This window comes from Trichoplusia ni, chromosome 3 (assembly GCF_003590095.1).
Source record: "Trichoplusia ni isolate ovarian cell line Hi5 chromosome 3, tn1, whole genome shotgun sequence".
Classification (NCBI taxonomy): domain Eukaryota; kingdom Metazoa; phylum Arthropoda; class Insecta; order Lepidoptera; family Noctuidae; genus Trichoplusia; species Trichoplusia ni.
Genome location: NC_039480.1, coordinates 12,093,717 through 12,107,105, shown reverse-complemented (window position 1 = coordinate 12,107,105; position 13,389 = coordinate 12,093,717). Strand labels below are relative to the sequence as shown.

Genomic DNA, 13,389 nt, shown 5'->3' with positions numbered 1-13,389 from the left:
TCTACTTTGAATTCTTCATGTCTGTTCTCCCATAGAGCGGAGATGAATGATCCCTAGTATATCCCCGATATATCCCCGTTAGGACGTATATCCCCGTTCACGCGTTTAAGAAGGACCTTCTCTCTTCTCGTGAAATTATCCCGTGAATGAAAAAAGACTACAATAATACTACTTAATTAGACCTTACTTGTACCTACGCCAAAAATTACGTACCTACTTAATCAGTCGTAATGTCCCAATATCCTGGCGGAAGTAGACAGTTGACGTAATGCAGACACACGTATTTCCCTTTTGTGTCTATATGGACACGAAAAACAACAAACAGTCGCACTATTACGGGTACCTCTTTACCTACTGTGCGGAAGTGGGTAGTTTACTACTTACCCTACTTTCGCAACAAAACTTTATAGGCAGCATAGGTTTATGCGGCACTTTTCATTTGAAATACTGGTTGGTTTTGACGTTAATTACTGACAAGGGCCTGTATAATTATTATAAAACATTGCCTACCTTTTTCTGTTAGCTTCAGGTATGATATCTTATCAACTGTGGAATGTAAATATAGCTATACACCATTTGTACAGGCACTTTAAATAATCTTCGTGTGTATTTTTGTCTAAAACTCTACTAAGAAATAAATCGCGACTCAAAATAAACAACATTAATTAAAATACTTCAAATAAAATATACCACTTATTAATCAGTGGTTTATTTAATATTCGTTGGTATAAAAATACACAGCAAGTTAAATTTTCTATTATAAAAAAGACACCCCTATAAATTTTCTATTATAAATTGCTTACTTCTTTATAAAGTGCCTAAGCAAATGGAGTTTATCTACTTAAGTACCAATGTACTGACAGTAGATAAGTTAACCAAGATTTATCAAAAATAAAGACTAAATTACACTTCAATTCGCTCTTCTTTTTAATTAACCTAGCAAGAGTTTGAAAGAGAGCAGCAAGATGGTTGAAAAAGGATTTTTTAAATTCTACAAAACTACGACACATGTCATAGTTAAGTATTTTAAATAATTAAAATGCTCATTTAAAACTGGCAGATCGCACATTATAAATCAGTTTCAAAGAGGATTAAAACCATACTATTAGTTATGCCGTGGCAGAACTAAGCTAGTTCATTTCACCCAGGCCGTAAAAGCCTGCTTGCGGATTGTCCGGGTAATTTATGTCTGCGGACGGCCGGCTAGTTCGATATACGCACTGGAATAGTCGTGTTGCGTTATCCACATTCCTAATGACCGCAACAAGCGGTACCGTCATCTGCCATTACACCTACGTACGATACAAGCTCCTAACACATGGGAACATGATCGGCACGTCAAATTATACATTAAGGTGATTTGAGATGACGCGAAAGTAAAATCTAAGAAGTCTATACCACCTGTTTAAGATCTAAGTTTTACCTTTTCGAAGATGGTAAAAGTTTGATAGTCGACATTATTGTATTAAGTTCTAGTCTTCTCATCACTTTTACGTGCAATTTAACGGTTCACAGATTTAATCTAGGTATTCATTTTTATTCTTGAGCAATTCGATTCTATTGTTGTATGTTAGATGCCCAAGCCAAGCGTACGGTGCCAAAATTGTTTTAGTATCTCTATACCTATATATACCTATGGCCAAAAAGCTGACCACTACAAGGGACTTAGGACGATTAAAGCCCGTATATTTACTAACAAGTATCACATTGTCCCACACAATAATTTGTTACGCTTTGCCACAAGCTCATGCGTCATTACTTTGTAATTTAATTACTTTCTTAACTATTTCCGTCACTCTAGAAAACAAGGACTTTATTAAGTGGGTGTATTTTGGGTTAAATGTAAATATTTAGCAACTTGATAATAAACTGTACTAATTAATCGCGTGGTACGGACTGATAAAGGACGTTCTCGTAGATAATATTGCCCCGATGCAGGCTTTTTTCTCATATTGTGCAGAATAAGGAATGCACGTAATTTCCATAGTCCGATGAGTCAAAGCCTGCGCTCAAGCTAACGGCATGGAACAAATTTAAAAACATAACAAATAATCTGGTAAAAACAAGCATTATTCATTTTAATTTTAAATTTTGGAACGTTATCTGAGTCATTTTGTGTCCCGCCAAGGAAAACATTTTCGTTTTCCTCATATTTTAATACTATATCCCTACTTTAAAACAGGATTTTCTCCCTAAACAGTCGTCTGCAAACTTAAGATAATTGTCATTTGCCAGCACTATCTCAGTACTTACAGTACTCCCATTTAAGATTATCGATATTAATGCGGCCTGAAATTCCACCGATCTGCGTATTATTAGGTAGGTTGTAGGTACCTACCTCACCCATTCACAGTTGATTATGCTCTGGTTACGTCCTCAGGGAATACTCGGACTTCGTAAACAGATATCTTACAGTATATTTTGGATCTCCTGAGCAACATTTCGCGCCTGAAAAGAATGTTATAAAACTGGGCTTTTTAGTCTTCTTTTTACTTTGGAAGCAGACAACAGTTTTAAACTTATTTTTCTTAATATTAAGAATCTCGATGGTGTCATTGCGTTGTTCCATCATTTTGTGAAAGATTAATTTGTTTTGGTAGACTTAAAAATATAAGGCAGTATTTAGGTACAGCGAAATTCAACGGCTTGAATTTATTAAACAAAAATAGTCGTCTAGAAAAAAAATGCCTTATGTCTTTTGAGAACTCCTCTAAGGATATACCTAGTAGGTACATATGTACTGTATACATTCACCACAAAGCTACTATAGGCGGGTATTGCGAAAAGTTCGGGTAAAATACTGTATGTAAGTACGTTGTCAGGCACCTAATCGATTTATCTGTTCTTGTCAAGATTGTCGTTATTCAGGCATTTATTCTACATAAGTTAATTTCTTCGACACGAGAAAGACATTTTCTGTGTTTGTCTTGAAAATCAACTTATCTATCCCTACGTGTTGCTCGGGTTTTCGTGCCTTTCGTGTTAATAAGATTTTTTTGTACTTAAAAAAAATGTTGCGAGAGTAATTTTGTTCCAGAGCATCATAACAACGCATTGAAATTACACATGCTTAAGACAGTACATTTTAAATATTGTTACCTCCAACTCGGAAGTTAAAGGGCAACCTCACAACCTCTTGCAGTAAAACTATTGCAGTTGTCGAAGCATGACTGCACTCTAACACAACCCGTTTTAGATCCTACTCATCAAAATATAACCTTGAATTCATTGTTGACATGTATTCATTTAATTTATTATTATCATTGTGTGCTGGATCGACGTAAATATCATATTTTAATGAACAGTACATTTTCAGTGAGTCACCCCGTTCCTGAAGATTTAAGGATAACTTTTAACTGTAAATCCCCGATGGGCAATTGTCAGCTCAGCCGACAATTCACCCTAATCCTCTTAGTGAAAAGGTTATGGAAAATCCTCTAGAGATTAAGCACAATTACTTTACTCCGAATGTTTTTCTCGACTTCATGAAGTGCTCAAATTGTAAGTCTGATTAGACAGGTACTCTATTAAATATTGTTACAAAATTGCTTAAAAGTACCTTCGTAATTATTAAGTAGGTACTTAATGGAATTAAATTTGACTCTTCAATTAGTTAGGTACTTGAGTGGACAAATTATGCTTAAGTACTATCAGGGTTTTATAAGCAAAGTACAAAAAATGATTTAATTAGTCGAAGACGAGTCCCAGATCATCCCAGATCATGCATAATGGTTCGTTGCAATAGCGGCTAGTTTTAGATCAAATTTTCTTTACCGTGATTTGGGCGGGTACGGATCCATCATTGGCCTGCAAAAGATATCGCTAGTCCCGGTAAAGCATGAAAACAAAATGAATGATACAACTCTTTGTAAATTTTGCGGAATGTTATGAGATTTTTTTATGTATTTGCACGTGAGTTCATAAAAGTCACTACTACTGCTACTTCTTGAATTTTCTTACCTTTGTCTTCACCTTTTTCAGGCAAATGGGCTTGCTTGAGATCTCTGTATTTTAAACCAAGAGGTTTCTCTTCGTCTACACTACTTAAAAAGACAAAATTATGCCGCCCTAAGCATAAGCCTACTTGGGCCCTAAGGCAATCCGCACCGGAACCTGAGGTTTTTGTTACGAGATGGATGTTTTACATCCTTTCCATTTTTCACATCCCTACTTTTAGAGCATTGCCATCAGGCAATCCTGTGAAACATTATGCCTTATATTAAAGTAATAACTTATAGAAATGAACTGCTATCATGTTTAATATGATAGAATGTGTAATATGGTTGTAATTTAGCGCGGACATTTATTATGCTTTTATCCACTTCCGGATTTGATTAAGTGAAAATATTATTCGTAATATTTTAGGCTTGTAACGCCCTGATGACAGCCTTTCGTCGGTCATTTATAAGCCAAGTATGTCTGTTCTTCAATATACCGATTTCCATAGCCCACAAGACTGGATCTTTACATAATGCGGGTCTAACACAAGTTTTGCGAATTGAATGTTATTTTTTCCTGAAGTCATTTGTTAAAGCAAGTTCAAAACAAATTAACTCAATCCCCATGAGTACCTTTTTAATTTTCATTGTCAGCTAGAGTAGAAAGCTGTTAAACTATTCGCTTATCTGATAACTATTACGCAATTCTGTAAAATCGGGAAGGTCAATTATCAAAACACTAGCAGCTTGAAATTGCAAAAAACGATCGGCACTTTTAGATATTTAATTTACTTAAAATGTAAATATTTTCTGTGTTCTTATAATATACTGAGGCACATTTAATATAGACAGATTAGGAATAGAGTTTGTAAATTCGGATGCAGATGTTCAAAAAGTATTAAACTAACTTATTTCTGGATTACTGCTGTGTGTGAGTCATAAGTCTGAAATATGTTTTTGTAGAACTAGAAATGAAAACTTCGATATTTATAATAAAAGATAATATTTAGATAAAGATAAGCACAACAACAAAAATTATCCTATGGATTTTTTTTTATGGCATGGGAAACCGACGGGACTCCCACCTTCTCGAGGTAGTGTCAGACTCTTACTGCCAACGCGTCTTGAGTTTTGGCCGGTGCGTGGCAATGCGTAGCAATTCTTCACGCTTCTTGTCCTTCTATGTTGTGACATTTTCGGGTAAAAAGGCAAAAACGAATTACAACCCAACATCTTAAAAACATAACAACAACATCTTCATTACATAAACCATCCACAAAGGCGATGTAACCGTACAATGCTTGTTTTCCTACTTACATCGCATTGAGCACAAGTTATCGAGATATTTGAAGGGTCCGGATAAGCTGTACGAACTAATTTCACTAATCGGCTTACAACTATTATAGTCGGTACATCCGCGGAATTGTTCCCCTCTCGCTCGGATGATCCGTTTAATTGATGTAAGGTAGTTTACTGTGGATACTACAGGAGTCCTGGCATTGTTTTGTGCTCTCGAATTTCGGATAGAATTCTTGTTGTTTGGACGTAGGTTTCAGGATTCAGGTGTTTTGTGTACGTTTTCTCGGAAGGTTTTAGTTGTCGTAGTACTCATCTGATCGAAATTTCGAATGTAACACGGTCTATCGAGCGACTATGACAAAAGTTAGAGCAATTGTCACCAGCTCCCTGGAACACATGATTGCAAGGTTTGGCAACTGCGATTGCAAATCGATACATAAATAAGTCAATTGTGGGACAATAGGTAGTTTTCTCAATCTAAATGGCGCAGAGTTGTGACGCGCACCGCTCCTGGGTTCACACGCCCGACATTTCGCTTTTACAAGTACAACTGTCTTACTTTAAGAGGCTTGTTGGTTGTCCAACAACATCTATGTTTTTTGTTTTTGTGATACACAAGTTTTGTTACAAATACATTGAGCGGAAAACAGCGTGGTCCATATTTATAGTAGATCCCGTAAAAAAAAGAATTTATCGACGCTTCCCTCTTAATAGTAGTAAAAATATTATTTTTAAAACGAGTGTATTTGTGTATTTTTAATACTTAATAAAAAAGAAAAAATTCAGACACAGACTATGTTTAACTAGACGCGACGTAATTTTTATACTGTCACACAAAATTATAACTGAAAAGAAAGTTATAAAGGGCCTACAATTACATTTTCCGAATTTTACTTTGACAAGTTTTTTTCTTTTCCATTTTATACAAAGCCTCTTTACCTTTTCAAGATATAAGATCCTTTATAAGAAGGTTATTCAGAATAAATAAAAGAGATGTGGCGGAAAAGCCGCCTAATACTCTTATTGTAATGCCTTATTAACACTTGGAAAAATAAACAAAATCTATTGAGGTTTTGCTTTGATGTAAACATGCTTAATTTTACAAAAGAAGGAGTACACGTAAACAACATACTTTATAATTTAATCCCTATCCTGAAAGCGGTATTTTTTTAATAGGCTTATCTAAGGAGAAAGGATACTTATTTTTTAATCCAGAACCAATACTTTTGATAGTATATGCGTTTTAGTGTTTCTTTAGTGTGTGCGATTTTAGAAATTCGTAAGATCGTCTATTATGACCAGACACTTGAAATTATCAGATGCTGTATTTCTGCCATAGCAACAATTATCGACTTGTATGATCATCCATTTGACACCCAACCTATTTACGGAATCCTAAGAAACCCACCGACTCATAATTGGTCAGCTTTTTTATAATAATTTGCATGACTACCTAGTCGTGAATACCAGACGGTACTAAAACTATAGCAAAACCCTCCGCGTTATTAATATAACGCTCAATACGTGTTATCCCCTTGGCAACATCTTTCCCCAATCCAAGAATTAGCTTACTGCTTCTAATATCACCGCATACAAAGTATCAAGATGTTTGTACAGACCTCAACAAATATCGCGAATATTATGAAACCAATAAGACGAAAACTATTGATCGATTTTCGTTACTGCCTGTACAGTGTACAATCAAAGTTAATTGTGTTTCCGTCTACGTACGTAACCATGGAAACGAAAAGTGGAAGGAAGTGGCACTGCTTGTGAAGCTTGCCGAGCGCTTTACTTGTAATATGCATTTACATACATTTATCAGACCTGAAACAAGTTGTGCGATAAACAAACTGCCGTCTTTAAAAAAAAAAGTTAAGTTAAAATTATTATTTGGCAGATGACAAAGGGCATCGAAATAGGTAGCGACTCGTGGAAGCGTGATGGCGATCTACAGGGTGTAGAGTTTTTTTCGAACACTGCAATAATGTAATTTCTCCATGTCACTCTAAGAAATTTCAATTTGCGTTGTTTTTACAAGTATACAAGTCACCCAGGCAAATGGACACCCACCACGTGTCCCTCGCGGGAACGGTACCCGCGACACGTCCCGCACCGCTTGATGCGGCTACTCTGCTATTTGCGCCGTCAAGGCCATGTTACTTTAAGAGGTGGCGGCAAAGCGGGGCCTGTAGCAAATCCGAGCTTTAGGTTCTTAAATTCGCCTGTTAGTTTTGCTGAGCTCGCAACTGGTGCTCTTCTCTTGCAACGTGGTTAATCCAGAATTGCGCTACAGCAGTGTACGAGCAACTCCTCTACATTTCTATGTTCTCGTTCAACCGGATACATAAATGTAGGCATGTTCCCGTCACGTACTAAATAAAGCAAATCCGTTTCAATTAAGATCGTTATGGAGGTACAACATACTCATTAAACAGTCAAAGGTTAATAATCTAAGACGTTAAAAGCCGGTAACATGGCGTCTTGTAATTAACCTCTTGTAAATTAGGCACCTAATCACGTTAGAGCACAAAGTTAAGTCGTCGCATAGATTAAGATTATTGCAGACAGTTAATTTTATGTTGCATGGGAGTGTTGCGAAATGGTAGGCAAAGGATGGCCGTGTTTGTAAAACGAAGTTTGCTTAGCGACATAATATGTAACTATTTGAAAAGAAATATAATAAAACTTCTTTAAGAAAAATTATAAAGGGAAAATATTCACATACAGAAAAATTGAATTCCAAATAACTTCTTATAGAAACTATTGAAAAAATGTCGCCTAACGTCAAAAGCCAATCTGAAAACCAATATTCATAAAATATAATAAATTAATCGTATTAAAGAGAAAACTCTCAGCAATTTTGTATATAATTGATAATGTTTTAAAGAGGTACTCAAAGGCTCACTGCTAAGCCTCCTCAAAGAGCAAACACTTAACAGGCTTAACGTTCTAAGGGAATCCGTGTCCGAGATTATTTACAATATTCTTTGACGTGACTAAACACCGTTCTGTTTACCATGTCTAACGAGATACAAGGATAAAAAATGTTCTAAAGCGCTTTAAAAAGCTCGCTAATATAATTATTTGTGAAGGTTTCGAAGTATTAGGTTATGTTGGATGTTTCCTTGCTGGTGAAATATACAATTAGCGCTGGCCCGTGGTCTAACGTCTCGGATCCTAAATGGGATTAAGCGAAATATTTATTGCTGAATACAGTACCAGTGATAAATGTTTCTTGGCCTTTTGGACTTACAGTACCGAAACTGTTATGTCAAGGAGATCTTCCAAGAATTAGTTAATGAGGATGTGTTACATTTCCTGATAAAAGGAAATGAGTAGGATAATATGTTTTTTTCTGTTTAAAAGATCTTTCAGAGAAATAATTCTTTTTATTCTGGGTAATGATTAACATAATAGTTTAGTTAACTACATTTTAGACGTTTTTCTGTTCTTTTTAAAACTATTATAAATAAACTGTCTGAAGAGGAATAGTAAAACCTAGAAGGAAGAACACACATCTTACTAAAGTATGAAACACAAGTGACAACAGTGTATAAGTAAATAAAAGAGAGATTACAACAATATCGAGAAAGTTATAAAAGCCTAAATCATCTAGTGGCAATAACTTTGAATTACGTAATAAAGAACCCAGTCCCTAATTTGTATAAGGTCGTGCACTTATAAACAGTAGTGAAACTTCAGCATTCGACCATTATAATTAACACTATCAGATGTTTATGAGAACTTGTATCTAGGCCTAAAAAGCAGTGGTGGGATGAGATAAACGCATTCCGCGTGGACTGGTTTAAAGTAGCCCAGAATAGAGAATAAATTAAGGTTTCGGTAGAAGCTTCTGCCAACCAGTGGGACATAGTAGATCAAGAAAAAATACACATCTAGATATTTTTATACACGTCCGTACTAACTTATGTTAATGTTCTGCCTAACTGCTCAGAATACAGCCTTGGTACCCTTTGTTTTAACGTCTGTTGAACGTACATCGGTGGACATACTAACGGTCATAATCTCTAAGGAGGCCCAAAGGCATTATTCCGTAGCCTAAGTTCTTGAGCCCCGATAATAGTATGGCGGGGAACTTCGACCATTTGCCAACAAATGAGATAATATAACGCTGAAATTTTACGTTCATACAACAATTGTGAAGTTATTTCTAAACCAAGTGTATATTGTTTATATGTAAGTACTAAACCAATTAAGGTAATTATGTAAGCTTATTTGCATGGTTGCACATATTTCAAATATTGGATTCTTATATTAGGTATGCCGCACGCCCGCTGAAACAATTGCAGTGATCAATTTTCGTTTTTTTTTACTATGTGGATGTGTCAACTATTCACCATATTTTTTCTGAAATTAAATGTGAATATATATTATCTGATGTACTCTTAAAGTAGTTTTAACAATATATTCTCAAAACACTCATTCAAGAGCTCCTAAGTAAAGGTGAAAACGTGGTACAATGACGCACATTATTTATTTTTCGTATTCACGCGGGACGAAATTTGCAGCCATTGTCAGGTGTTACAGAAAAAGGGCTAAAAGTGACGTGCAAGGGTTCGCTCTTAAGAACTTTCCACAAGTTTGGGGTGATTTCGGAGAAAAGTGAATTTTCATATTTCAGGAAATAAGCTACTGGTATATGTGGTTTCTGTTTACAAAAGTGCTATCCCTGAGGAGTGCGGGAGAAGTGGAGACGGTAGAGTGGTGTAGGCTTTAGAATTCGCTGGGTTATTACGCGACGTGTTTGTAACAATGTATGTGTTTTTCTTTATGATCTTTTTGTAGTAGTATTGATAATAATACTGAGTACAACTTATAGATGTCTGGATATTTTTTTCAGATAAGTAAAAATAAGTAAACTGAACTGCCGGACGGTGTCGTCATCCTCTGTCTTGGCATTCCAGCTATTGATTGGATTAGGACTACATATTAACAGCGTAAATACCAGTAAAATTTACGTAATTGTTTATATTGTCTTTTTTATTATTTAGGCCACATACATAAATACCCATTACCCATTATGAGTGAATTGTGAGAAATAGTGTGGATATTTGAAAAAGTAAAGTATGGAGTTTTTTGGGAGTTCTTCTCCAGTCATTTTGGAACCGTTCGCTTAGAATCATTATTGCAGACTTTTTAAGTGAAAATTTCTTACTTTTTAAGGCAAAAAAAACTCATTTAGTTTAAACCTTTTTATTTAGATTATAAAATTTCAACCATTGAGCAGAGAAGTAATTGTAATAATCTTCGATTTTGAAATGATTATAAATAATAGGTTATATGCTACTGGCTATGCAAACAGCGCGAGCGAGTTTTAGAGTTTGTTTCGTTGGCACTATTTTTCCGGTCCTCCACTTCGGTATAGTTTTCCTGGGCCAACGAAAAAGCCAGGGCTGATTGAATATTCATAAGTCCAGCTCAAAAACGAAAAGTTAATGAAGTTTGTTACATTCAAAAATACTTCTTTTTTGTCCTATGTAACTGGTTTAATACATTTTTCTAATAAAATTTTACCCGAAATACATTCAATAAATCCGTCTGAGCAATTATATAATTCACACTCCTTTGTGTCATAGACGCGTGTGGTTGGAGGCGAATTGAATTCATATTTTTTTTTACAAGAAGTGAATCACCTTAATAAACAGTCCTCCTAGTATTTAATACGCCATCTAGTCTCAAACTATGTAGCTCTAGCACTTCAAGCAAAGCTTGTATTATGAGTACTAGACAGCTGGTAAACATACTTACTTATTTTTTTCTAAATACATCTTCTTCTAATATATAAAATTCCCGTATCACGATGTTAGTTGCCGTACTCCTCCAAAACGGCTTAACCGATTTTCACCAAATTTTATATGTGTATTCAGTAGGTCTGAGAATCGACTAACAACTATTTTTCATACCCCTAAGTGTTAAGGGTTGCTCACACTAAAAAATAATATTTTATATTTTGGACGAAATTTTTTGTTTTTATTTTTTTATAATGTGGCATTAAAAATACATACAACTAGAAATAATTTATTAGGCAAAACAACGTTTTACGGGTCAGCTAGTACATGATAATAATAAAATTACACCCAAACAGAGCAAAAATGATCGTGCTCATCACACAAACATTTGTCCTGGGTGGGAGTCGAACCCATGACCTCCTTAAAGCAGTCATGTAAAATGACCACTAGACCAACAGTATGCCTAGAAGTAAAAATTAAGATGCTGAATCTATAGGATCACTTCACAGACATACCCGCGGTCTCCAGTAGAGCTAGTTATTATATAAAAGCTCTCAATTTACTCAATTGGTACTCGAGGCTCGGTAACTCTGTACACGTGACAGGTATTAAGGAGATTACCACACAGCTCACGCCTATCAAATATAATAAGTATTATTATTAATATTAAGCATGAAAAACAGAAATTATATACATGTTCTTGTAGGGATGTTGGATCTCACTATCAGATCTTTAAGTCAAGTTTTTTAAGTGATATATTGATCTGACTATTTTTCAACGTTTATAGTTTTTGTTTAACGATAACCGCTCTATTAAATTTTATCTTTGTGTTTCGGGACAAATAAGGTAAAAACAAATTTGCGGATAAAATTGGTCAACCATAATGTTTACAAACCTTACCAATTTTTGCTTATCGAATACTCGTTAATACCGACAACTTAAATACTTAATCCGTGAAAATTTCTCATATATAGTTGTCACGGGCAGGCAGACTTAGTCATCCTACTACTATTATAAAGGCGAAAGTTTGTAAGTATGGATGTATGGATGTTTGTTACTCTTTCACGTAAAAACTACTGAATGGATTTGAATGAAACTTTACCACAATATAGCTTATACATCAGAATAACACATAGGCTACAATTTTTGAGGTTTCTATTGTGAGGTCGTAAAAAAGCACATTTTTTGCGCTTACATTGCAAACGCTGACTGAATCCTACAAGATAGATAGAAGGCAGATAGATAGATAGAAGGCAGATAGATAGATAGAAGGCAGGTATAAATTATAACTTATATCTTCTAACCACGCAGACGAAGTCGCGGGCAACAGCTAGTAGGGTATAGTTTTCAATCCTTAGGTAAGGAACCCTCACCTACTTGTCACGAATATTCTACGGTTCCAATTCTATAATGATCGTGACTGTATCTGCCATATTATTATCATAATTTATGATATACTAGCTGTTGCCCGCGACTTTGTCCCCGTGGGTAGAAGATATAAGTTATGATTAATACCTGCCCTGTTTTTTTCATATTTTCCGTTGTATCTTCCCTCCTATTAGTCGCAGCATGGTGGTTTATAGCCTAAAGCCTTTCTCGACGAATGGTCTATTCAACACAAAAATATTTTTTAAATTTGGACCAGTAGTTCCAGAGATTAGCGCGTTCAAACAAACAAACAAACTCTTCAGTTTTATATCTTAGTATAGATTATATCTACTTACATATTATAATTAAGATTAGGTATAATATACAAAATGTCACAGACATATTACAAGGATTATTGTAATACTTTACTTAATATAAGTAATGCGATTTATAAATAGTAGTTAGGTACGCCTACTATTTCTTGGGCTTTTGTCCCGAAACAAAACTAAATTAATTCTCAGTACTTATAAAAGTACATTTGGTAGTAACTATTTCTATAAAACCTAATAGCTAAAACAATTCTGAATAATTCACACACATGTTCTGGTATTGCCAAAACATTAAAAAATAAGTGTGTTACATCAAAAGCGCATGCGTCTGCAGTATGGAAGCCTCCTTACATACATTATATTTTCTTCTGTTGTTTAGTATTTTTATAGCGTCATGAAAATTCGTCACCTTTAACATATAGTTCATGAAATACAGCCTGTTCATAGACAGACGGCTAGTTGGACGGACATAGGAGCAATAGCGTGGAGCAATAGAGTCCCATCGTATCCTTAGAATAGAAAAACTAAAAATGAATTAAAATTCTTTAACAGATTTAAAAATTAAATAAAATCAGCGAACTATTTTCTGTAAGCGTCTAATCGCAAAAGTATTTAGTACTATTTGTTCACCGGAATCCGAGCTAAATGAAAGTGATTAAGATCCTAATGATGTTTGCTCACTAAATCTAAGATAAAATGCTG

The 13,389-nt window shown here is 35.0% G+C and overlaps 1 long non-coding RNA gene across 1 annotated transcript in view; it reads right to left on the bottom strand.

The window, feature by feature from the left end:
* Positions 1 to 1,565: 1,565 nt before the first annotated feature.
* Positions 1,566 to 13,389, bottom strand: part of LOC113491940 — an 80,763-nt gene continuing 68,939 nt past the window's right edge. Inside the window, exon 3 of the long non-coding RNA XR_003400468.1 lies at positions 1,566 to 2,448. This is a non-coding gene — a long non-coding RNA (uncharacterized LOC113491940). The remainder of the gene's footprint in view (positions 2,449 to 13,389) is intronic.